Here is a 25,486-nt window from a genome sequence, read left to right on the forward strand (position 1 = left end):
ACTTGTATTAGAAATTAGTATAGATACTCATCATTTACAAAATTTTAGATACAACAACAACTACATAGCTTTAAGAAGAGCTTGAAAGATCTGTAAAGAAAAAGAGTCTGTGATTTAGCTTCATTAATAAAACTCTCTACTTCTCGTGGACGTAGGCTTTAATAGCTGAACCACGTATATTACTGAGCATTTCCTTCCCTCTCTTCTCATCGTCTATAAGATAGCTCGATCATTTACTATTTTTCTTTATATCGTCTAGAAGATCGACCGATCGTCTACCTTTTCCTTTAGCAATCGTCTACATGATTGCATGTTCGTTTACCTTTTCCTTCTGCCATCGTCTACCTGATTGCAAGACTCCTCCATCGTATACTTGAAGTAGTCGCACAGATCAAACAAGAAAGCATTATGGTTAGAAGAAAGTAAAAGAACACAGAAGGCATCGAACGAGAGAATCAGAGAGCAAGAGAGAAAAGAAAAAATTAATTTGCATTAAACAACCATAAAAAAGAAGCCATTTCTTTTAATTTTTCCATCAGACAAAGAGCAGTGGGTTTGACCACGTGTAAGGCATCAGCTGGAAAATCGTGGGCTCTTGACAACCAAGTTCTCTACCAACCAAAAGTCTTTGGGGCAAGGAACAGGGCAAACGGTTTGGATCAACAGAAAAGAGCCTCACTTATTTCATCATTTGGCTAATAATTTCATCAATTTCACAGAAGCAAGCCCAACACAAGCAATCTCTATTTATTTCTCATTTATTGAAAATGGTTAAAATTGTTTTAGGAAAGAAGTCTACAAATAATGAAAGCTTATTTAATAACAAAGTCCACAATTTAATAAAAGTAAACAATGTTATACAATTATTGAGATTTACTTTACTGGGAATACTTTGTCCTTAATAATTGAATTAAAAAGGGCCAATTTATGTCTTTTGTCGTGAAGTAACTTCATGAGAAAACTTCACGAGGAAAAAGTCAAAATCGACAATTTCCCTTAGTAATCCTAATGTAGACTAGTAAAAGTCTTAGAAATAGAAATAAATTCATTTATAAAAGTTTTATAATGGCTATTTGTAATTGTTATTATTAAACTTTAAACATTTTCATAGCTCATTTATAAAAGTCTTAGAAACAGAGATTAACTTTAAACATTTATAGAAGCCTTAGAAATAGAGATAAACTCAACACAGATAGCTTCTTTTTAGTTGAACAGCTGTATGAGCTAAGCTTGAAGAAGAAAAAGAAGTTGCAGCAGAAGATGAAGATCTAGGAGAGCAATTTCTCTTCCCTTTTCTGTATATTTGATTTCGTATATTAAATCTTTTCCCCACACATAATACAGGGTAGTGATGTATGGATATATACACTTAGGTTTTAGAATAAGGACAAAAAATAACTAACAAATCTTTTGTACAGCTGGTAGAGAATAATTATATGGCAGAGGTTGTTAGAAGAGCATACACATCAGCATCAGTGAGAGTATACACACTAGCGACACCAGCGAGAACATACACACCAGCGACACCAGCGAGAGTATACACACCAGCGACACTAGTGAGAGCATACACACCAGCGACACCAGCGATAGCATACACACCAACGACACCAGCGAGTGCATACACACCAGCGATACCAGCGATAGCATACACACCAGCGACACTAGCGATAACATACACACCAGCGATACTAGCGAGAACATACACACCAGCGAGAGCATATACACCAGCAAGAGCATTTATATCAGCTTTTACATGGCTCCTTGTCAACTGCTGACGAGGCAATTTGTTCTTCCTTGACATCCCCCTTCAAGCGAGAGAGTAAGTCCTTTAGTCCGAGATTGCTTCGAAGGTAGACAAATGTATCAAGGGGTAAAGGTTTAGTTAGGCAATCCGCCAATTGTTCTGCAGAGGGTACATATCTAAATGAAGTTGATCTTAAAGGACAAGGTCACGGATGAAGTGCACATCTATTTCAATATACTTAGTTCGTGCGTGAAAGACAGGGTTGGCAACTAAGGCACATGCACCCATGTTATCACACCAGAGAACAGGTATACCCTTTGGAGAGAAACCAATCTCGATTAATAGATTTTTCACCCAAATGATCTCGGTTGCAGCATGAGCAATAGCTCGATACTCGGACTCAGTATTGGAACGAGCCACTGTCAATTGTTTCTTAGATGACCAAGAAATGAGAGTAGATCCAAGATAGAGGCAATAAACAGCTGTAGATTTTCGATCATCAATACTTGATGCCTAATCTGCATCAGAATAGGCTGTTAAATTGAGATAAGTATCACAGTTGATGGTTAGGCCAAAGTGGAGAGTCCCTGTAAGATATCTAAGCACACGTTTGATAGCTGACCAGTGAATATCAGTAGAAGCTTTGAGGAATTGGCTAAGCTTATTAACAATGAAGGCAATGTCTGGTCTTGTATTAGCGAGGTATTGGAGAGCACCAATCGTGCTGCGATATAGAAATGGGTCATGGAGGGGTGTTCCAATGCTCAAGGACAGAGAGGTGCCAGGTACTGCAAGGGTTGGACAAAGTTTCATATGGTTGAGGTTTAGTTTAGACAGAAGCTCAGTTATGTACTGAGCTTAATGCAGATGTAGCTGGAGGGTGTATAAGAGATTTGAACACCAAGGAATTTGCTGAGCTATCTTAGATCTTTGAGAGAGAACTGTGTATGCATTCGGGCAACAAGACGATCGATGTGAGTTGGATCACTGCCGGTGAGTATCAAATCATCTATATAGACTAGCAGTAGAGTGATGGAGGATGAGGTACTCATATAGTATAGAGAAGTTTCTAGGGAGCTTACTTTGAAGCCAAGTTGACAAAATGACGCTTTGAGCTCATCATTCCACGCACGAGGAGCCTGCTTGAGACCATAGAGAGCTCTATTGAGCTTGCAAACGTAATGTGGGTGAGTTTTTCTTTCAAAGCTCGAAGGTTAAGACATGTAGACAGTCTTTTTCAGCTTTTGTTGAGAAAGGCATTATTGAAGTCAATTTGGCGAAGTGGTCAGTGATGAGACACTGCCAAAGTAAGTACAATTCTAACAGTAGACATCTTAACAACGGGATTGAATGTATCAAAATAGTCAAAGCTAGGGTGTTGATAAAACCCTTTGGCAACAAGACGTGCCTTATACTGTTGAACAAGGCCTTGAGCATCACATTTGATACGATAGATCCATTTGCAACCAACAACAGTTTGATCAGATGAAGGAGATACCAGTGACCAGGGATTTGTACGTTGTAGTACAGCAAGTTCTTCATTCATAGCTTCTTGCCACTGTGGAGCTGTAAGAGCCTGAGAGACTGAGGTTGGTTCACTCTGAGTAAGGTCTTCAATATGTTCAGCAACCCAAGCCTTGGGTTTAAAAATACCAGCCTTCCCTCTGGTGATCATTGGATGAGTGCCAATGAGGGGTTGAGTGGTAGGTTGTAGGGATTGCTGTGGAAGGGAGGGTAGAGGTGTTGTTAAGAGTGACACTGTAGGGGATTGAGAAGTAGTCGAGGGAGACAATAATGGGTTAGGATGTGGGGAAGATGAGCTTGTGGCTGGTGTAGGAAAAGTGTGAGGAGATTGAGGTTGGATAGAGGGATTTATTTTAGGTTAGGGTTGTGAAGAGGATGGATGGACAGAAGGTGAAGAGAACCATGTGAAAATTGATGGAGCTATATTTGTGGGAGTAGAGGTTTGAAAGTTAGCAAAGCCTGTTTGGAATGGAAATTCATCTTCATTAAATATGACATGTCGAGAGATGATGACCTTCCCATCCTCAGTAAGACATCTGTGACCTTTGTATATTGGGGAAGGGCCAAGATAGACACATTTGCTACTGTGAAAGGCAAACTTATGGTGTTGGTATGGACGAAGGTGTGGATAGAATGCACACCTAAAAACTCTTAGAGATAGTAAGTCCAATTTACTTCCAAGTAAAAATTCCATGGGATTGTGACCCTGAAGGATAGGAGAGGGAAGAGAATTAATAAGATAAACAACAGTTTAAAAGGCATACCACCATAGGTGTAGTGGCATCTTGGCTTGTGCTAAGAGAGTAAGATCGGTTTCAACAACATGGTGATGTTTGCGTTCAGCTCGACCATTTTGTGATGAAGTGTAAGGGTAGGAGACCCTTATTTGAATTCCAAGCTGATCACATAAATGTGCCACTGTTTTGTACTCAGCTCCACCATCCATTTGCAACATGTGAATGGATTTGTTAAATTGATTAAGAACAAAAGCTTGAAAATGTTTAAAGGCAATTGCAGTGTCACTTTTCTGTTTTAACGGGTATAGCCAAGTAAATCGACTACAATCATAAAAAAACAACACATAGTATCTATATCCATCTGCAGAAAGCATTGGGGCTAGCCTCCATAGATTAGTATGCAATAGTTCAAAAGGTGTGCTTGCATGGGAAAGAGAGTCAGAAAAGGGTAAGGCGTGGGACTTTCCAAACTGATAAGCTTCACAAAATGACTTCTCATTATCAGTAATTTGTAAGTTACATCCACTAATTACTTTTGACAAAACTTTAGGGGATGGATGGCCAAGTCACATGTGGAGAAGCATTGTGGTTACTGTCCTGCTAGTTTGAAAAGCAGACTAACGTGAGAACTCTTTGGATGGAGCAGTCAAACGAGCATCTGATAATCTTGAAGTAAGTGGTGCATTATTTATAGACTGGTTGACATCCTTCAACTGTTATAGCCCATCTTTAAGCTGGCCTTTCAAGATTGGTACTCCCGACTCCTTGTCTTTGACCACACAAAAGTCAGCATGAAATTCAACCTCTATATTGTTTTCTTTGGCAAGTTTGGATACACTTATCAGGTTCTTAGCTATGGCAGGCACCTAAAGAATATTTAATAATGATAGAACACCAGAATTAGTAGGTATATTTGTATGTCCATAGCGAGATATAGGAAGGGATTTACCATTTCCAACCACTACTTTGTCATTACCTGTGTAGGCAGATAAGGATTGGAGGAAGCTTGGATTACTGGTGATGTGTGAGGACACCCCGCTGTCTACATACCAGTTGGGGTCAGCAACTGACTCAGGTGAAGCTACAGCTGAATGAGTAAAAAGAACAGCGGTGTTATGTTTTTGACTTTGATTTAATGGGAGTTGAGTAGATTCAATACGGTTGTGAATTTGTCTAGGGTTGTCGAACTCCTTGTTGTATCTGAAGTAGCAAACATCAGCTGTATGCCCAAGTTTTCCACATGTTTGGCAGGTTGGTCTAGTTGTGGATGCATTATTCCAACGACCATGACCCCTGTTGCGACCTCCTCCACCCCTAAAATTTGGTGGTTGTGTATATCCATAAGAGTTTTGAGGGGTGTTTGCTGAAGGATTGGACTGATTATGCACAATGTTGGCTGAGGGTGGGCTGGGTGAGAGTGAGACATTAGTTATTCCGGTAATTCTTGTCTTGACAGTGAGTTGATACTCAAGCCTTTTCTCATATGACAGCAGGTCAGACTGCAGATCATACCAACGTGTTGTTCCTTTGCTTTGGATTGCTACTACAACTGGGTTATACTCTTTATCAAGACCAGCTAGCACTTGTGAAGTCAGATCAGAGGAGGAGACGGGGGAACCTGCAAGGGCAGGACCATCAGTAAAATATTTCATCATAGCAAGGTACTCACTCATTTTCAATGCGCCTTTGCGAGTTTGCTGAAACATTCTTTTGAGGTAATCTATTTCAGCTCTGGATTGGACTCCAACCAACTCTTGGATTGCTTTGCAAAGTTCTTTGGAGGTTTGAAAACCCATCACTTGTGTTGCTATCTCCTGGTTCATTAAGTTAAAAAGCCAGCCCAAAAGGAGTTGATCCACTGCTATCCAGGCATCATAAGCTGGATTTGATTGCATTTCGACATTAGGGACTGAGACAGTGGTTGGATCTGCACTGGAGCTTTCACCGGATCAACCACTGGTTGGAACTTAAATAAAACGATATGGGCAAGGAGTTTCCCCAGTTAGATAACCTTTCAATCTATAGCTTCTTAGAATTGGCCACGCAAGATTCTGCCAAAGCAAGAAGTTCGACCTATCCATTTTGATGGATGTCACTTGGTTGAGAAGTTGATTTAGAGGAGGACCTGTGATGATTCCACTACTGGCAGCTCTAGAAAAAATAGGTGAGAAAAAGTTTGTAGAGGGTTGATTTGCCACAGCTTACCTGGTGCTCTGATACCAAGTTGAACAGCTGTATGAGCTAAGCTTGAAGAAGAAAAAAAAGTTACAGCAGAAGATGAAGATTTGGAGAGCAATTTCTCTTTCGTTTTCTGTATATTTGATTTCGTATATTAAATATTTTCCCCACACATAATACATGGTAGTGATGTATAGATATATACACTTAAGTTTTAGAATAAGGACAAAAAATAACTAACGAATCTTCTGTACAGCTGGTAGAGAATAATTATATGGCAGAGGTTGTTAGGAGAGCATACACATCAGCATCAGTGAGAGTATACACACCAGCGACACCAGTGAGAGCATACACACCAGCAACACCAGCGAGAGCATACACACCAGCAACACCAGCGAGAACATACACACCAGCGAGAGCATACATACCAGCGAGAGCATTTATATCAGCTTCTACATGACTCCTTGTCATCTGCTGACGAGGCAATTTGTTCTTCCTTGATATTTTTCAAATAAAAAAATTGTTAAGTGAAAGAAAATTGCAGAACTTCAAACTTTACACATATTCTTTACTAAAACTCTATATTTACTCTTCAAATTGTGAACATCTCCAAATATAAATTATCCAAGTTCAGAAGAAGAAGAGAAGCAAGAAGAACAAGAAGAATTATAGTAATTTGGCTATTGAAGCCTTCATACTTATATGGTATATATTCTTTGTATTTTTCTATTTTCTCAAGGTTTCATTACAATTTATTCCTCTCTAAACTATTTCTCTCTAATCATTTTCACACACACCGAAAAAATGTTCAAAATATGAGAACATATGTGAATAAATTGAAACTAAAAATAAGTAAAAAAGACATCACAAATTGATGTCATTATAAGCTTCATATCTCAAACAAACTAGCATACAAATCAAGTAGAAGACTGCAAGAAATTGTAATGTGACAAATAATCCTGCGCACATCGACCACAAATTGATGATGGATGCAAGGGATAGAAGCAGAGAAATATAGAGAAAAAGACGATAGATTATATATTTTCCAAATTTTTAATGGTCAAACTTAGTTGTGTGGAACCATAATAATCAAATAGAACTGATATTAGAAATGATAGGTTGAAAATAACACATGCTAGAACATTCATAAAATTTCATAAAGTACCAGTCATGCATAATGATGATGAAACCATCATATTCACAAAATTTAGCTTTAAGATCAAGTAGAAACTAAAGAACCTCCTGAAGTTCAAGATCTTTCATTTTATGGGTAAGGCAGGAAAGGCTATCCATTCCATTCTGGACTTCACATTTTAGTATAGTTCAACTTGCAATTGCTCCACTTCCATCTCTTGAAGGGATGTTTGGCGCGTAGGTTTGAAATCTTAAACCTTAGAATGTAAAGTTTGATGGATTAGGCTGAGAAGTTTAGGTAATCTGAATTTAAGAAAACTGTGTTTGGAGTGTAGGTTTTGGAAATCTGGGTTTAAGAAGCCTGTGTTTGCATTGCAGACTTTAGCCTGAAAATGAAATGTAAACTTATAAATATTTAGTTTGTGAAATATTTTTTTTGTATTTAATCACCGGTTAGATTTTAAATTAGTTTAAATTTGTCATTTTAATTATTTTAATATAGTTAAGTTTAAAATAAACTAAAAATTTTAGAAGATTATATTTTTTTTGAAATTTTGAAATAGAGATTTTGACTAAAATTATAATTTTATTTAATCTATTGTTTTAATATTTTGATATTTTAATCTTACTGGATTTTGAAATAAAATTTTATAGACTTTCGTCACTTTAACTAATTTGAAAATGATCAATTTTTTTTACTATAATATGCTGACTTAAAATTGAAATAAACTAGTATTTTACCATTAAATTCAACGATGGAAAAACTATATATTTTTTTTTTATCAAATTACATTTGAGGAATAAAAAATGATAAATTTTGAGTTTTTTTAGTTTTTATTTAGTCGCCAAGTTGTTTTAAACATTTTAAATCTTTACATTTAAAAAATGATTCTAAATCTTCAAGCTAGTTAAATTGACCAACAAAAAAATTAAAATGTTATTAAATCAAATTAGAGCTTTTAAACATATATAGCTCTACACATATAACCTAAATAAATATAACTATACAATTGCAGTCTATTGGCTTGTTTGGAATGACTTATAAAAAATATATTTTTCAAAAATTCATTTTTAATTAAATACTTATGATAAAAACTCATTAAAATAAAAACACATACATGTATTGCAATTCTTTCTTAAAAGTGTTTTTATATACAAATTTATCTTGCTTGTTATATACTAAGAGCATTTTTATTAATATTTTTCAAGGTTGGTTGGTGGCGGTCGCCAAAGGTGGCAGTCGGAGGGTGGCCAACGGAGTTGGTGACCGGAATTTTGTCAGTGTGGGGGGAAGGGGGGTTGCCAGAGGTTGGTCGATGATGGTCAGAGTTGGGCAGTGACGACTGGAGATTGGCTGACGACGGTCACCAAGGTGGCGACAAGAGTTGGACTGTGGCGGTTGCGAGGTGGCAGACAAAGTTAGCCAATGACGGTTGTAGGAGGTGGCGATCAAAGTTGGCCAGTGGCGGTCATCAGAGTTGGTTAGCGGCGGTCGTCAGAGGTGGTGCGATGTTGGCCACTGGCATTTGCCGGAGTTGGTCGCGGTGGTCACCGAAGGTGGTGTCTAGAGGTTGGCCGATGAATTTCCTAAATTAAATTAGAAAAAACAAAAAAAGGTAACCTATTCAAACCCATGAAAAAAGATGTAGAAAATCAAGGCTTTCTAAATCCATGCCCCAAATAAAGGTTGGACTTAGGATGCGTGATCTATCCAATCCCAACCATCCTAAAATAAAGTTTCTACTTTTAGAGTATAGTTTCTCTCTCAATAAGCTTGAAAATAAAGTTTATACTTTTAGTTCATATCTTAAACCATCCTATAAAGTAACACAAAACTGTAAACGTTGTGGCCATAGTAAAAAAAATCAAGTTACAAAACTAGAATAAATCATATGGATTTACCATTTAGACATTTTTTTCCCCACAAAAGGAAAGAACTTAAAATAAACTCAATGGTTTATATATAGGTTTTTATTTTTATTTTTTTTAGGAAAACCAAAGGCGAGAGTTTGGATTCAGTATAATGTCCCATTTCCAGGGACAAAATCAGAAATTACTCACCTCTGGATATTGACAATTGAGTTGTAGTGCATTGTCTACACCTGAACTCTGAGAAGTGGGGTTAGACTTTGCTTGCAACAACATAAATATTTTCTGTAAACTCATTGTCAGGCTCTCAATCCCATGCTTGAGGCCCCAAATTTTCATTTCAGATTCAAGAGAAAATTGTCCATCTAAACCATTCATGATATGCTCTATTCTATGCTTAGTTGGATGAAACTCACCAACTTTCTCTTTAATGAACTCAAGTAACTTGGAACAAAATTGAGTACTCTCATTTAGTAATACCAAACATTGATTTTGAAGATGGTAAACATAAGATAGCATTTCATTATCCAACTTGAAGGTTATAGCACCACTCCCATTCCCATTTTCTTTTAAACGAGTCAATATTTTTATATTCTCATGTCGAAGGGAATCAACTTCAACTCTATAAGATTTCAACTCCTTTCTCAAAGCCAGTTCCACTCCTGTTAATCTTATCTATTCCATCTTCAATCTTCCAAATTGCTTATAGAGTTTCTCCACTGGTTGAATATTGCCAAATTGCTCATTTAATCTTTCCCGCAAACCATCAATAGTCTTCTCTTGTTCATTGCAGGTCCTCTATAACCTTCTGATTGATTTATGTAACTCTCCGCACTCCTCTTTCTCTTCAAAATTCTTTCTGATGCAATCCATGCCTTCTATTGCTCCCCTGTAATCTTCTTCTAATTTAGAGAGGTTTAGGTGTAAATATTTATTTTGTTCATTATTTTCATCAATTCTATTTGCTAGATCCAAGATATTTTGCTCGAGATTAGTTGTCATGCCTCTGTTTTCTGATTCCATCTTGTTTAAAAAAGAACCTCTCTTTGTAGTGAGCCATTCTGCTCAGTTAGCTCTCTAACTCGCCCCCTTATCCTCTCCAATTGGTACTTCTCAAGCTTGAATGACCAGTCACTTGACATTTTGTCTAGTTCCTTCACTAGTCCTACCTGTAACTCAATTTTCTCCTTCTCCAGTTTCAAAGTTCTCGACTCCAATTCTGCATTTGCCTATTTAAGCTCTTCTCTGGCACACGTCCTATCAGCAATCCGATGTCTAAACAGATTAGCAAAACTAAGAAACTAGTTTAAAACACTACATTAAGCAATAGTCAGAATCAACAGTCAACCTACAAAGGAATAAGACAATTTAACAACAAAATCAAAACAACGATCAAAAGATAAACACTACATTAAGCAATAGTCAACTAGTTTGAAACAATAATTATGTGTAAAAACAGTGACTCAAATACCATTTCAGCTAGTTTAGTTTACATAACAAACTTTATCTTGTAACGGTCAGATGGTATGTGTTATAAATACCACTGATTAGAATAGAAAAAGAGAGAGAGAGAGAGAGAGAGAATCATTGTACTTTCTATTCTGTAAACAACAACTGCTGTAAGCAATTTTCAAGTGAGAAAGAAAGAGAATCTTCCTGTGGATGTAGGCTTATTGGTCGAACTATGTAACTCTACGTGTTCCTTCTTCTTCTCTTTATCTTCTTCAATCTTCATCCGTTTCTCTGAAAATCAACTAAAAAAACGATCTTATAATCAAATCACAATGTTTTCAGAGTATCGAGTTGTAATGAGTAAAGAATTTCTCTCATCGAGTTGCATTGAGTCACGAATTTCTCTCATTGAGTAGCATCGAGTCAAGAATTTCTCTCATCAAGTTGCATTGAGTAAAGATTAATACTCATTGAGTAGGATCGAGCAAAAGATTAATACTCGTTGAGTTCCATCGAGGAAATAACAGAAACTCATCGAGCAAAGAAGAAAAACCCATCGAGTAACAAGCAGAAACTCATCGAGTAACGAGTATATACACATTGAGGATTTAACAGTGCTTATTGAATAAGAGAGAAAAATAGAGAGATCTTTACCCGAAGAAACAGAGCTTTCGTCAGCCATTTCTTTACCAACTCAGGATTGATCTTGATTAATTGGACTTACACAAGACAGTATAACCCAACAAAATTGGCATCAGAGCGTTTGAAGATCATCAAGATCAACATTCTTGAAGCACCAAGATACTCAAGAAAACCATTCTCGATAGTCTTTCTGGGTCAGTGATGGCTGTTGCTAGATTTGAGATAGAAAAGTTTGATGGAAAAGGTGATTTTGGTCTGTGGAAGGCCAAAATCAAGGCTATTCTTGAAAAGCAGAAAACCCATAGAGCCCTTTTAGACCCACAACTCTGCCACCTACGTTAACAGCTTAAGAAAGGGAAGATATGGAACTTACTGCCTATGGAACTTTAGTTCTTAATCTTAGTGATAGCATTTTGAGATAGGTGATCAATCAAGACACGACTTACAAAATGTGGGTCAACTGGAATGTCTTTATGTAACTAAGGATCTGCCTAACAAGATATTTTTAAGGGAAAAGTTCTTCACATTTAAGATGAACTCTGCTAAAATACTATCAGACAATCTAGATTAGTTTTAAAAAATAGTTTCTGAGTTCAAGAGCCTTGGTAAAAAGATTGGTGATGAGAATGAAAACTTTGTTTTATTTAACTCTCTACCCGAAGCCTATAAGGAGGTAAAGAATGCCTTGAAATATGGTAGAGAGTCAGTCACCATTTATGCCATTATTTCAGCATTGAGAATTAGGGAGTTGGAGCTTCATACAGTAAAAAAGGAATAACCTAATGCAGAAGAGCTATTTGTCAAGGGCAAGAACAAGCAGAATCATTCTAAAGGGACTGAGAATCAGTCTGGTAAAGAGCATAAACCAAAAACCAAATTGAGATGTAATTACTGTAAGAAGAAATAACACTTAATGAAGGATTGCTATAGTTTAAAACGGAAAAATCAGGAAAAAGAGAAGGATAAAAAAGGAAAACAGTCAGAAGCCTAAGTGGTTAAAGGGTCCTATTTCTATTTTGATGCTTTAGCTTCTATTGGAAACAAAACCAACCAAATAAGTCCTCTTGGGAAGTATGACTGGGTACTTGACTTTGGCTGTACCTATCATATGACACCCTGGGATTTGATGGAACATAAAGAACGCATGCACAATGAAAGCGATGAAATTGACAACGTTCTAATTGCAATAAAAACAAAAAATAAGCATGCAAAAGGAGAAAATAGAACCTTTGAAGACTCCACCGCAAACTTCCTCTCCCATTCATGAACGACACCACCAACAGTAAATCCCTGCTATTTTTCGATTGAAGAACACGGTTGTGGAACCGTTTTGTTAGTGAAAATAAGAGAATTTCACTATAAAAACAAGGAGAGTAAAGGAGAGTTAAGGTGGAAGAGTTTAGGTCAAAAGTTGTGGAAACATTAGTCTTGCAAAAATTTAAAAAATGAAGCCATTTATAGAGAAAACACATACAAAATCCCATTTTGCATGTATTCCATCTCAAACTCCACTAGCATGTAATCTCTAGGTGTCAAGCTTATAAAGTGCCACTTCAAAGTCCACTTAGTTAGTGAGAAAATCCAACAATTGGATTTTTCCACTAACTAATTTTTTATTAAAAAAATGAGATACAATTTTCAAAATTTGGAAATTATTTAATGAAAATAATTTCAATTAAATAAAATAAACAAATTTAATATCACATATTAAATTGTTTATGACGATATTAAATTTGTCTATGACACCTAGCTTTGATTAATCACATTAATCAAGTTTAAAAAAACTTGCATGCTAATGAACAAGTATACTTTAAAAAAATAAATAATTAATAAATTAATTATTTAATTGTACATTATATATCATATAAAATACAATTTTCTCTAAAACTCGATTTTGAACATTTCAAATTTTTACTTCACCTAGTTCTTCAATTTTGTTTATATTGAGCTAGCAAGGAGACCTGATGAACCTACAGATCATGGGCTCCAACGATCCGAGACTAACCAGTCGAACTCTTTAACCTAGTTAATCAACATTCGTTAACTAACAGGATTGTCTACTATAGCCTGTAGTTGCACTCCCCTCATTGTAGATATATTATGTGTCCATTTGATATACCTATCATCAATAAATTGATCCTTTACAGGTTGTTTGTATCCTCAGCCAGGTCAAATACCGAAATACACTTGAGGTACATATTTTCTCCTTAAGTATCACTGTCTCTCTAATGAACAATTGATTTAGGATCATAATCACTAAATCCATTCCCGCTCAGGCCAATGAGAAGATGAGGCCCCTTGTTCAAGACCCGGGATCAGCCTTTAAGGGAACAACCTTTCTACTATCCCTAAAATGGGTAGAAGTGGATTCCATCTTGCAAATTCTATGTCCCGAGCCATATACTCGTTCTTATCCTTGAAAAGAGAGGCATATTGAGCAATTATTTTGACCTTAACCTCACCTATGCAGATCAAGGTACAATCGCGAATAAACAGGAGTTCATAGACAACTCAAGATTTAGATCAAGTTATCTAGGTCATCAAGAAGTGAAATTAATAAGTGTTAACTGTAAACGATGTTAATGCATAATAGTGATTATTTCTTGGTCTGTCTTACTCAATCCCATCGTAGAACACCCCCTCTCACATGTCTATGCATGAACGAACTGATCACATCGTTTATGACACTTTACAACATTTGTAACAATCATAGAGTGGGTCGTATTCGATAATATCTCTAGAAATAGGTATCCAACCTAATCCAAGTACTATAGATGGTTTAGGCTATTTTACTCGAACTTGATTTAGTTCATGTTTCCACATAAAGTCCAAGTATTCATAACAATAGACAAGGGTTTGTAGTTTATTGGATTTAGAGTTATTAAACAATCAATAACACTTGTCTGAATAAACTTCATATATGTTTACTATTTACAAAATTACGAGTTATAGGACACACAACCCAATACTTAGTTTAATACCTACAAGGATGTGGACGGAGAATATGTGTACATGAGGAACAATGAAGCCTGCAAAATCAAAGGGGTTGGTTTAGTATCCTTAAAGCTAAAGGATGGATCAATGAAGTTTCATAGAAATGTGAGACATGTACCTTCACTCAAGAGAAGTTTAATATCTCTGGGTGAAGGAACTCTAAAACCAGAGGACCAGTGAGTGGAAGCAGATCGTTCCAAATTCCATTGTTAAAGAATATAAATATTTACAATCAAACCAAACAAATTATTCATTAAAGATAAATTACAGCAAGCTTCTTAAATTAAATACAAAGGATCGAGTAACAATACCTTTGAAAAACTCTTTCTTCATGTATTTCCCTCGATCAGTCACCAATGAATCCAACAACACGAACACAATGAGCAACTGGAAAATCCTAGATCACTAGCGAGTTAAACTCGATCCTTGATCCTCGAACATAACTCGACACCACCACAAGATTGAAGGAAATTGAATCCAAGATTTCCATGAGCAGTGGAAAATAGATTATTCCAAATTACAATCATGTATGAACATTACAAATTATAGTCGTAAACAATTCTGAAAGATGAGCAAAACTCATCATAGACCGAATCATGTCCAACAAGGTTCTGTTTCTCCTTTTAGATACACCATTCTGCTGAGGTGTATTAGGGGCTGATAGTTGGGACACAATCCCATGTTCTATCATATAGTTCTGGAATTGGAGGTCCATATACTCTCCACCACGATCAGATCATAGTGTTTTTATCTTCTTACCTAACAAATTTTCAACTTTAGCCTTATACTCCTTGAACTTGTCAAAGGCTTCAGACTTACGTTGCATTAGGTAGAGATACCTGAACTTTGAATAATCATCTATGAAAGAGATAAAATATTCATACTCACCTTGAGCTCTAACATTCATTGGACTATAAAGGTCTGAATGTACAAGCTTCAAGGCTTCCTTAGCTCTGTAACCTTTTTCCAGTAAAAGGTCGTTTGGTCATCTTGCCTTCGAGGCATGATTCACATATCGGTAAGGAGTTTTCTTCTAAACTATTTAGAAGTCCACTTTTCATCAACTTCTCAATCTTATTGAGGTTGATGTGACCTAACCTTAGATGCCATAGATGGATGCTTTCCTTAGGAGAAACCTTTGATCTTTTAGATGTTGTTGCCATACTAAACATTTCACTGTTAAATAAGGCTTTTATGACTAACGGCCTTAGTACATAAAAGTTATTTTCCATTGAACCATAACCAATCTCTATTCCATTCTTGAAAATAAACACTTTATTCTCATAAAAGGAGATGGTATAGCCTTGTTCAATGAGATAAGAAACAAGATTAAGTTCCTCTTAATATGAGGAACTACAAAAACATTATCCAGTAATAGATAATGTTTCTTATTAACAAATAACTTCAGCCTGCTTATAGCAATAATTGAAACAACCTCACCAATATCAACTCGAAGAGTCATCTCTCCTTGTGGCAACGTTTTCCAGGAACTAAATCCTTGGTAAGAGGAATTAATATGATTGGTAGCACCTGAATCAAGGATCCGGGTAGAATCATCATTCTCTACAGACATGTCTCCAAGACGAATAAATCATATTTACTATCTTGTCTTCTCTTTTGGAGAGTAGTAGGATCGAGGTCGTTTGCCATGAAATTCGTTTCACACAATTATTTCACTGTAAGTAATCAGTCATATTTAAAAGCTTTAAACAGAAATACTAATAAGTTGCTGAAATGAAAAACACATTGACCTACATTAGGTTTTACGCAAATATCCGTTATAAAACAAAACAACATCCAATAAGGTTTTTTCCACATGGTGCGGTGGAACTGATCACCAAGGATGCAGCTGAATATTTAAAGTTAATGGACAATGGATCAAGGCATGTTGCGGAGGAGATTTCCAGCCAGAAAGAGCCTCCGGAAAGATGAAAATCCCAGATTACCCTCTTACATGACTTTTGAACTCTTATCCCATCGTCACTTTACTTTTATTCAAGCTATCTGCATCTTAACATTCTTATAATTTCTTTCTACAAAGAAAGAAAAAAAAAACTTGTTGTTTTATTTTAAAATCATTTAACCATCTCTTTGTCTGTTTACAATGATTAAGGCACAGGATTGCGGAGATATTACAAGAAGAAGTAAATGATATCATTCCATCACCGCAATCCACAGAAGCAAAGATCGCCGCAAGGATGGATGCATCAATACTCAATGCGTGCGACAATGCAAAATTTGGGGGTGTACTTTTCCTTATCTTTATTTCAAATTTTGCGCTATCACATTGCATTTTATTTTTCAAAGTTTTATCACTGCATCCTCTTTGATCACCACAATCATTTGACAAGTAGATAAATTTAGTAGTTTATCGCATTCTGTTTCTTTGCCAAGTATGATTTCAATGATGAAAAATATGCTTCTATCTCTTTCGTATATATTAGAGTCAACTTAGTCTTAAGATAGTCACCTCACGAAATATTTCTAGAAGTTAGGGGTTTACCAACTTTCTTTCAAACTCTCTTTACAACGCATTCTATGATCACCGCATGACTTATTTTAATCTTTTGGCAATGAAGACATTGCCGCATTTTAAATTTGGGGGTGGGGTATTTGTTTAGGACCTTGCTTCTTTCTCTAAAAAAAAAAAAAATTGAAAATAACAACTTCACTGTCAGCGCAATGGGAAACCCATGTTGATAAGAGTTAAGTTGTGAAAGGCACTTACCCGTAGTTGGATGTCCATATGACACATGTGGGGGCAAGCCAAAACGAAAGTAAGTCACCAGGATCAACTCATAAATCAATGATCACAACTCCACTGCCAAATCAGTATGAGTTTAGTTTGAGAAAGAGTGTATTGTTTGTAGTTGGATGTCCGCATGACACACGTGGGGGCAAGCCAAAAAGAAGACAAGGCACTCGGATCAGCACAAAGTCAAAAAAAATAGCAATGAAGAAAATTTTTGTGCAAGGATAAATCATTTGACACCCTGGTGAAAAATTTTCTTTTTGAAATAAATCATGCGATGTTCCGGAATTCATTAAAGTCCTTTTGAAAGTTAAACTTGCAGTCCCTATGTCTTAGAAATATTTTAAGAAGAGACTTGAATAAGACTTAAGGAAATTCTAGTATATAGGATTTGAATGAGGTATCCTTGAGAAGTCTAGGAAAAAAACTTTGCAATTGACTTGCTAAAGGAATCTTTAGCTTATGCTTGAGGACAAGCATTGATTAAATTTGAGGGTGTGATAACGGGCAGAAATGCACGTTATCATAGTACTAAGTTCTTAAACAATGTTGGATTGCGTTGATGAAATATGATTAATTGCGTCCATTAAGCATAAATTCTATAATATTGCGGTCGCATGCATTCAACGCATTAGAACTATTGATATTTGTATTTTTGTGCAGAATATGCGTTAACGCAATGCAAGATTGCGATCATAAGAATTCATTGGTCGAGCGTAACTTCACTGCAAGGCTTTGCATTGATCGTGCTCGCACACATTCGCTTGAGAAGGATTGCTACAACTTGGTCAGTGCAACATGGTGGGCATATCCGGGTGAAAGGATAATTAAGAGCGATGGGAAGAAAGCTGATAACAGTCAGATCTAAATTAAGTTAATAAGCCGATAACGATCACGAAGTACATTTAGCTTTATCGGTGACAATTATCCGGCATACCAGTCAGGAATTAAAATTGTCCCATCTGTACAACCAAGAGAGAGAAGCCGCCTTTCACCATGGAAGCTCTATAAATACCAAGTGCATTCTTCAAAAAGGGGGTTCACGACTTTTACAATCTTTTGTTCCACAAGTTCATGCCTCAATCCATAGTTTTCTTTCATTTTAAGGCGGACGCGAGGAAGAAAGTTTTGCCGGTAGATCGTTCCAGTAAGCTTGGGAAAGCGTCGGAAGCTCCAAGACAGAGAGAGGGTCGATGCCTGTGGGAGCAGGAACATCTTTAGATCATAATAGAGATTCAGTGTAAAAAGCCTCGGTCAGCAAGGAATTGCTACCAGGCTCTCTACCTTTACTTTCCATTGACATTTTGTACTCAACTCATTTATAAGAATGGAATTTCTTTCTCTACATCTGTTCACTCTCTGTTGTTCACGCATGAATAGCTAAATTAGTTGAATGGTTGAGAAGCATTTAGCTAGCACAACTAGGGAATCTTCATTCTTTGCGATTATCTTGTTTATGTATGCTTCATTCGTCCATTAGAGATACTCGAGAGGATAGTCTAAGGACAGGTCTAGACTTAGGAAGGTCAGGTTAGAATCTAGGTTTTGAAGCCAGATTAGAACGCATAAACGAGAGATAGACACTTAGGAATGAGCACTATTTGTTATAAACGCATCACATGCATCTTAGCGATAAGATATGATTGTATGTGGTCACCTTGCTTTCATGCATTTTACATCAACGCATAGGACAAGAGTAGAAACTTAGGGATAAGACCTATGGACACTTTGCATTCAAACATGCGCCCTAGACTTAGGAGGATCGCATTTACATTGGAAAATGACTTGCTGTACATGGTTGTAACGTGATTGCATAATCTGACACATTCCTAAGTAATGCTAGCTAAAGATCTTCTCAACCCGTTCATCGCATACTCATTGCATCTATCAATGCAACTGTCTTTCTTAAATCCGCCGCCTTTATTTATTTCTTTTTCATCAACGCAACAACACACCCAACACTTTATTTATTTACTTGGTTACCACAAAGTTTTCATAAAAATTACCAACGCAATCTATTTTTACAAGTCCCTGTGTTTGACCCTGGACTTACCAGGAAACTGAGAGGAATTTACACTTGAATTTCGCTGGGAAAACTTGAGTGCACAACGCATAGCATCCATATTTCCACAACATAATTTCGAGCATCAAGTGTTTGGCGTCGTTGCTGGGGACTTTGGCAAGATAATTTGTTAACGGTAATTTTTGTGATTTCTTTGCAGAACTCTCAATCTCTGGCGAGCTACGACCCGAGATTGAGAGAACTTTCGAAAGAGGCTAAGAGAACGCCAACAAAAACCACAATCCGACAAAGAAGAGATGGCGGAGCAGCCTAGAAATGGAGCACCAAACGATAATAATGTCATGGCAAATCCAATTCTGTTGGCAAAAAATTGCAATAGACCCATAAGGGACTATGCATCGCCAAACCTCTATGATTTCTCTCTGGGAATCATGAGGCCTTCCCTTAATGGAAGTAGATTCTAGATGAAACCGGTGATGCTGCAGATGATCCAGACTGCAAGTCAATTCGGAGGAAGTCGTGGCAAGGATCTGCATGCCCACTTCCGAAGTTTTATTGAAATCTACAATATTTTTGTGTTCCCGAACATCTCTGCTGAAGAAGTTCAAGTAATGTTGTTCCCATTTTATCTATGTGATCAGACTAGGAAATGCGCATATTTGCTCGAACCAAGAGAGATCACTTCTTGGAAGCAGGTGGTGGAGAAATTCATGAAGAAGTATTTTCCACCTATCAAGAATGCAAGACGAAGGAAGCTTATTACTAATTTTAAACAAGACATGGACGAATCGCTCAGTGATGCTTGGGTGAGGTTTAAAAGGATGGTCTAGTATTGTCCGCATAATGGGTTTCCAGACTGCCTTCAAATGGAAATTTTCTGTCATGGTTTGAATCCCGCTTCACAAACCGCTGCCAATACGACAGTCGCTGGTGGTCTACTTGACAAAACTTATGATGAGGTGAAGAATATCCTAGACTGCATCTCCAAGAACCTTGAAGACTGGAGAGAGAGTGACCAGAGATTGAGACTTAAAGATTCTGATGCAAACAACGGTGCTATTGTTTCATTACAAAACCAAATGACCACAATGATGAATTTTATCCAAGGAATGGCGATCAGCAGCCCAACACCACAAGGTTGGAAAATCAACGCATAAGTCAAAACATTGCAAGGTGTGCGACTTGCAGTGATGGGCATGCGATGGAAGATTGCCCGTAAAATCCACAGTCTGTATATTTTGTAAAGAATAATCCCTTTTCAAACACTTACAACCCCGGGTGGAGAGACCACCCCAATTTTGCCTAGAAGAATCAACAACAAAATTTTCAATCTGTGGCGCAAAAAAAAGGGCAACCAGGATTCTTCTAATGCAACAACGGTCAACCGAGCAATCAAGCAAGCAGCTCACAACAACCATTGCAATCCTCTTCTTTGGAGAGCCTATTGAAGCAATATATAGAGAAAAATGAGACAGTGCTTTAAAGTCAGGCTACGTCCATCTGCAACCTTGAATTGTAAATGGGCCAGATTGCGAGTGAGCTGAAAAGTAGACTGCAAGGGCATTGCCAAGTTCAACCGAGCTCCCACGCAACCCAGGAGGATCAGATAAGGAGAAATGTCAGTTTGTGATACGTTTATTTCCGTCAAATTCTAATACGTTCATTTCCCACACTTAGATAGTATGAAAGAAACAATTCTGAAGAATTGGTGAGATGATCTATGGCCCCTGAATCTACAATCCAGGGTTTCTTGCCACTAATGCTAATAAGGCCAAAAGATGGAAATGTACCTGATTGCGCAATGGCACTTACCCCGATAGCACTCAAATTGGTCTTATTATTGGCTAAGGACTGATGTTGTGTATTCTCATTAACTAAATCACTTATAAGTGCATGCCCAGAGTTTTATTTGTCATGTGACTGTCGTCTTCTATTGTTTGGGGGTCTATCGTGCAGCTTCCAACATTGGTCTTTCGTATGCCACAACTTCTTACAATGCTCACAAACAGGTGTGGGCTTTTTATCAGTGTCGGAACTAGACGCCTTTGTAACAAAGGCTGATGCATCAGTGGAAACAACCATAGGATTGTTCATAGCATGTGATCGATCCTCTTCTAGTCAAACCTCTGAACAAACTTCTCTGAGAGAAGGAGTAGGTCATTGACTCAATATGCGACTCCGAACACTGTCAAATTTTGGGTTCAATCCAGTAAAAAACACATACACTCGATCTATCTCTTCAAGTTTCAAGTACTAGGCCCCATCTTGTGCATAGTTCCAAACAATCTCTTGGCAAAGGTCTATCTCTTGCCAATACACTGATAATTTATTAAAGTAGGAAGTAACATCCATGGTCTCTTGTTTGCACTCATGGACCTGGTTGTGTAACGTGTACAACCGAGATACATTCTTTCGCTTTGAGTATAGATCCCTGGCTGCCTCCCAGATATCTCTAGCAGTTGCTGCATACAGTAAGGGTCTGCCAATCTGTGGCTCCATACTATTGAAAAGGACAGATCGTAATAGAGAATCCTCCTTTTTCAAGATTCTTTCTTGAGGATCGCTTGGGATAGGTTTTGGAAATTCTCTTGTCAGATACCCGAATTTGTGCCTTCCTTCTAGGGCCATTCTGATTGACTGGGACCAGGAAAAATAATTCTCCCCATTCAGTTTTTCTCCTACCAGAAATCCTGCAATATTTCCCATTGAGTCAGTTAAATAAGTTGTATTGGGAAAAATGGAGAACGAATTTACCGAATTCTCTGTGGTGACTGATTGAGGATTTGGGCCAAGGGCTGTTTCCAAATCTAAAATCTGCATTTTAAGATAGGCTAATCTGCGTTGAACATCGTCCGGGTACTGAGTTGACCCACCATGATTCGGTCCGACTGGAAAAGCGCCTTCGATTGACGGCTGGTTGGGAGCAGAACCAACTGGGTACGCTGGAATCAGGGCGTCGATCAGAGAGAAATGGATCGGAGGCTGCGATGCTTGGAAAGACTGTTGTGGCATCGGGTTGGCAACTTGGATCTGCGCCTGGGAGAAAGCGGCTAGACAGAAACAAATTTGATCGGGTGGGTCGGTTCTCCTCGAGTCGGCTCCCGAAGCGATAGTGACTGGGCAGCGAAGGGAATGGCCGGCGATTTGCACGACATGGTCAACACGAACGAGGGTCTTTGTGGCCCGATCTCACGATTCTCTCCTTCGAAGGGACCCCCAATTGACGTCGACGGTGCCCCTTGTGGTGGTTGGACGGTGGCTATGGTGGTTGGAAGAAGTTGTGGTAGGGCAGATTGAAGGTATTCTTTTACAGCTTCTTGGATAACAGTTTTCATGTCCATGATTGGATTTTCTTCTATAAAAGATGTCTGGGGTTGGTTCTCTTCAATGACAGCTAGGGTTTTGTCGCCATGCTCTGATACCATGATGAAAAATAAGAAAAGAAAGAGACCAACACACAGTTTACGTGGAAACCCTAGAACAGGGAGAAAAACCCCGATACATACCTTTTTCTTATTATTTTTAATTGATACACTTTATACAAGAGAACATGGTGAATAAATAGACAGGAGGGAGCTCTAGGGTAAAAGATAATTACAATAATACCCCTAGGGTAAAACCCTACTTTCAACAAGGACCTTGTTAGACATGGTTCACTCGATGATGAGTTACACTTCCTCACGGGACTCGTTTTGGGGTTTCGCAGTGGAGACTTCGGTGTACATACTCAACTGTGTTCCCTCCAAGAGTGTTTGCGGTTACCCTGCACATGTGCTTGAGGCTAATTCCAAGAAGTTGGAACCACAATCAAGATTGTGCCTCTTTGTAGGCTACCCCAAAGGTACCGAGGGGTTATTTTTATGATCCAATGGAAAATAGGGTGTTTGTTTCAACAAACGCTACTTTCCTGGAGGAGGATCATATAAGGAAGCACTGTCCACGAAGTAAAGTCGTGTTGCGTGAGCTTTCTAATGAAACTACTAAAACATTAACAAGAGTTGTTGAAGAGCTTGCTACATCGATAAGAGTTGTTGATGGGAGTTCATCCAGTAGGTCAGTTTCACCTCAAGAGTTGAGGGAATCTCGACGTAGTGGGAGGGTGGCGAACCCACCCGTTCGCTATCTAGGTTTCACGGAAATCCTTGCAATGGTAGCAGATGGCGACGTTGAGGATCCGTTGTCTTATAAGAAGGCAATGAAGGATGTTAACCGGGATGAATGGGTCAAGGCCATGGATCTCGAGATGGAGTCGATGTACTTCAACTCAGTATGGGATCTTGTAGATCAGCCTGATGGGGTTCGCCCTATAGGTTGTAAATGGATTTACAAGCGCAAACGGGGTACTAATGGGAAGGTACAGACTTTTAAGGCTCGACTTGTGGCAAAGGGTTATACCCAGGTAGAGGGAGTCGACTGTGAGAAGACTTTCTCGCCTGTTGCCATGTTAAAGTCGATCCGCATCCTCCTGTCTATTGCAGCTTATTATAATTATGAGATCTGGCAAATGGACGTCAAGATGACCTTTCTGAATGGGAATCTTGATGAGACCATTTATATGGTGCAGCCCGAGGGATTCATAGCCTAAGGTCAAGAGCAAAAGGTTTGCAAACTGAATCGGTCCATTTATGGACTGAAACATGCGTCTCAATTTTGGAACATATGGTTTGATACTACGATCAAGTCATATGGTTTTGACCAAAATGTTGATGAACCTCGTGTCTACAAAAAGATCATCAACACTTCAGTAGTCTTCTTAGTGTTGTACGTAGACGATATCCTACTCATTGGGAATGATGTAGGTCTACTGACTGTAGTTAAAAACTGACAAATAAAATATTTGGGAGAGGCTCAGTTTGTTCTAGGTATACAGATCTTTCGGGGTCGTAAGAACAAAGTACTAGCACTATCTTAGGCATCGTACATTGACAAGATGTTGCTCAAGTAGTCGATGCAGGACTCTAAGAGGGGCCTACTGCCATTCAGACATGGAGTCACTTTGTCTAAGGAAATGTGTCCTAAAATGCCTCAAGAGGTTGAGGAGATGAGATGGGTCCCATATGTGTCTGCCGTTGGCAGTTTGATGTATGCAATGCTCTCTACTCATCCAGACATCTGCTATGCTGTGGGCATAGTCAGTAGGTATCAGTTTAACCTAGGGTAACACAAATTATTTTATGATGCAAGTCCATGCCATAAACTTGATGACATAGATTTTATGCGATAATATGTGATACTACTTCTAGATATGCATTATTAACGAATGTTCTTGTAGTATGCTGTGCGTTGTCACAAGTTTCCTTGCATTAAAACCAAGTATAATTTCACCGCAAGTTTCTCAGTATGATCCGAGGTTGAACACAGGGACTGTTTGAGGTTATTGCATTATGTTTGTGATATATGCGACCAAGGGTTTTTAAATTTATCAAAGAGTTTTGTGTACAAGTAATTAAACATGCGATAAAGTAAAGTAAAGCGGTAAAAATGCGATAATAAAATAAATTACGATAAAGTAAATCTAAGTTAAGATGATACAAGATACAAGTTTCATGATACAAGATACTGAGGTCAAGGCTGGCTGTGAAGAATCTACAAAGATCGTGTTATGCGGTGACAAGTCTTATCTGTGAAGCAGAAAGAGAAAAGATAATTAATACAAATAGCGCAAGTTCCTAAATTGCGTTAAAGATATAAGTACTGTTCTGCTTTTCCATTGGCGTACACCTCTTGGTGATCGACGGCATTGCCACATCTCTGTGGTCAAACATGGACGAACGTAATAAACGCAAGGTTGCTTCCATTTCTGGAAGTACTACTCGCTTTAGTTAACGCATTCTTTTAACCTTCTCTCGACAGATCAGAATGGCATCTTCACTTCTGCTCTCACAGGTGAGGATGCCGTCTAGCATGCCTTAGTTAAACGCATTTATATCTTTATCACAGATTAAGTTACTCGTTTAATTCATATTAATTATCAAGGGATTAAGAAAACTTCATGGAAAAATGATTAATGAAGGAACGAAAATAGACAGAGAAGTGGAAACGGAAATGATCGAGACATTCAATCACACTACTTAGCGTCTGATACATGATTTGTGAATGAAGAGATTAAGAAGATGAAATACAGTTGATGAATAGAGTTTGAAACAAATACAAATAAGCGGCAATGTCTTAGTGCCAACCTGGATGGAGATTTGCTTGCCGATGTGGATGGATCGTGCGGAAGGATAAGCTTCCCTCTTAGGCTTGCTCAACCGGTAGCAGGGATCTAAGCACAGAGCTTCACGGCGGGGATTTGGCAGAATTGCACTGAGACTCACCTCTCGGCCTTGTCTCTTTACTTCCCGGATTTCTTTCGATCAGTACTCAGCTCAACCTTTATCTCAACAATCTAGCATCAATTAGCCCTCGTATCAAGTATATCTTCTCTGAATTCTATG

General features: G+C 37.9%; 1 non-coding gene across 1 annotated transcript; it reads right to left on the bottom strand.

The window, feature by feature from the left end:
* Positions 1–19,792: 19,792 nt before the first annotated feature.
* LOC120092332 (small nucleolar RNA R71) lies at positions 19,793–19,899 on the bottom strand. Its single transcript, XR_005486037.1, has one exon. It is a non-coding gene; the product is annotated as a small nucleolar RNA R71 (small nucleolar RNA).
* Between the last annotated feature and the right edge of the window lie 5,587 nt (positions 19,900–25,486).

The sequence above is a fragment of the Benincasa hispida genome, chromosome 11 (genome assembly GCF_027475165.1).
Source record: "Benincasa hispida cultivar pf3 chromosome 11, pf3_genome.v1.1, whole genome shotgun sequence".
NCBI lineage: Eukaryota > Viridiplantae > Streptophyta > Magnoliopsida > Cucurbitales > Cucurbitaceae > Benincasa > Benincasa hispida.